The 2,500-nt window shown below is 45.0% G+C and overlaps 2 long non-coding RNA genes across 4 annotated transcripts in view; both read right to left on the bottom strand.

Moving 5' to 3' along the window:
* LOC147027281 (uncharacterized) overlaps positions 1–2,500 on the bottom strand; it is a 92,034-nt gene that overhangs the window by 45,376 nt on the left and 44,158 nt on the right. The gene's annotated exons all lie outside the window — the stretch shown is intronic.
* LOC147027282 (uncharacterized) overlaps positions 1–2,500 on the bottom strand; it is a 6,984-nt gene that overhangs the window by 2,442 nt on the left and 2,042 nt on the right. Inside the window, exon 1 of the long non-coding RNA XR_015058760.1 lies at positions 1–2,500. This exon is cut by the window's left edge and continues 559 nt beyond it; it is cut by the window's right edge and continues 2,042 nt beyond it. This is a non-coding gene — a long non-coding RNA (uncharacterized LOC147027282).

Consider the following 2,500-nt stretch of genomic DNA (forward strand, 5'->3'; position numbering starts at 1 on the left):
TTCTGTCTTTTCTGCATTTTCTGACGTCCCCCTTTGCCACGGAGGTGTATACGGTTTCTTTGGCTTGAGTGTGTTAGTGTGTTGCCTAGTGATAGGTCCCTCCCCCCCCACAAAGGAGTAGTGTCAGTACCAGGAGTTGCATGTTGTGTCGTCAAAGATTCTGTCACTGTCTCCGTTACTACAAGGTTTACAGCATGCCACTGCACTGAACACTGCAGTCAACTGCAACATAATGACAAGTATTTGTGCAAAAGATTATTTTTAAATGATACCTCCGTACGAGGCTCCCACCATGACTAGAGCTTGCAGGACTGGAAGTTGCTCTGGGTGCGTGGTGAGTGGATGTGAAGGCCAGAGACCTTACTGTACACTACTGTAGATTTTGATCAGGCAAGCATACCTTCCATCCATCTCCTTGTCTGACGGCCTGTAAAGTTTTCTGGTGTTCGTTGCTCCATCTTGTGGTTCTGGGGCGCATCTCAATCTGTTCACCATTCTTCCTAACTCCCCTGCACTCTGTCTGTTACTAACTGCCATTGAGATGTACGGTGTTAGTCCTTCTCTGTGCTTCATTAGTTCGCGCTCTCTGGCGGCTTGTTTCACCTCCACCGCCGCTCCTTCCTTCCCGATCCATCGGTTGGTTGTCATCAGAGAGCGTTTGACGGTGTAATCTCTATGTGCTTTGGCCACGTATTCATAATCCTGCCCTGTTTCATCGTAGTCGACAGTGAGTGCAGTGCAAAGCCAATTCCATTCCTTCTAGATCGATGTCGTTGCTAAGCAACCGTTCCTCTATATCCCTTTAATTCCGCTTATGCTTCCCAAATCCAATGAATTTATCCTGACAGATAGAGGCTCATATAAAGACAACAGACATGCTTTTCTGTCCGCTCCCAGACAAACATCTCGACCCCGACAGGCAGAGAATCGAAACGCTCCCTCGTCAAGGCTCACGATGGCTGCGTGTTCAAACAGCACGAGCTCCGCCCGTAATTTTTCACAAAAACACCTCTATCCTGATAAGTGCGTAGCCTACCAAACGTCCTTGTCCTTGTTCTTGGATGTCTGACATGTAAACAAGGACAAATGTGTCCAAGAGCCACGTCCTAAAGGTTTTGTCTTCACCAGAAGAAGAAGAACAACGCGGAGCTCTCTTAGAGCCGGCATTCGCGACGCGAGACGCGGCTAAAAGATAAACCCACATTAAATAAAATCCCTTCCTTGTTCAAAGCATTTAAAATCCCCCTTTCCATCCATCCTAAATCCCTCGGTCCTGCGCCTCTTCCGCGTCTTTTTTTTTTTTTTTTTTTTTTTCCCAGTCACGAAGCCCAATCAACAACAACAACAACAACCGGAACAAACATATATATTACAGCCTTGTTTCAAAGCATTGTCGCTTCCATGTTTCGATAGCGCGTGCACTCGCCCCGAAACAAAAAAATCGAGCGATGTTTTGAAACGTCAACGTTAATGTCCTTATTAATTAATTTTACCACAAAGCTATCTCTTTAAAATCTAGTTTGTCCACCATTTTCAAGATCAGCCGCCTCGAGAAATTCTCGTACATTGCTCGACACACAGGCACGTTCACAGCAGGGTGTTAATTGCACTTTCAAGTTTGACAAAGCGCGCTGGGCCCATGCGTGATTACGTCATCACGCACTCACATGAGCAATACGTCTTCTCAGCGCGTTGGTTTTTACGATCAAACTCGCGTAACAAATATTTGACGACATCTCAAATACGTTCGTTTTAAATCGGAATTTTTACAGAATCCTATGAAGGGCGTCTCCAAACTTTGTAACATGTGCTAATCCATCTCGTAAACCCTCACGATAAGCTGTCCTTCGATGGGACGATTTCGTGCTTTCGCCGCGCCTGTTAAATTCGACGGCACGTCACGTGACTCGCAAAACCCCATAAAATAAGTTTTTGGTTTTTTTTTCCTTCAGATTTACGAAAATCAAGTATAAAACATGCTTAATGACCCCAACAATGAAACCAGAATTGAAACTGACGTTAAAACGAACCCGTAACGTCGATCAGCCTTACGAAACATACAAAGTGGAAACAGAACTGAATTTGAATTTGAAATCAAAATGATGCTCCGTGGAGACCATCCATTTATCACGTACAGTGTTCAAAGCCAAAACAGCATACAGAGTTTATCGTACCATGAGAAAACCCGAACGTTGGTCCATTTGACATCCCACACACAGCACGAGTACTGTAGGAAATTCTCACACATAATCCCCAAACTGTCTGCTGAAGTGGTTTTAATTATTCAATTCCCCATCGAGTTCACTCACAGACAGACACACACACACACACACACACACACACACACACACACACACACACACACACACACACACACACACACACACACACACACAATGACATTTGCCCATCACTGAATTAACAACACGTGCAGAATCAGTCATCATCGTCCTTCCTCCGGATTTGGTGTGCGCAATTCACCTCGTCCAAAGTCTTCACA

This window comes from Eptatretus burgeri, chromosome 5 (genome assembly GCF_056783735.1).
Source record: "Eptatretus burgeri isolate ZD-2024b chromosome 5, Ebu_testis_v1, whole genome shotgun sequence".
In the NCBI taxonomy this organism is placed as follows: Eukaryota; Metazoa; Chordata; class Myxini; order Myxiniformes; family Myxinidae; genus Eptatretus; species Eptatretus burgeri.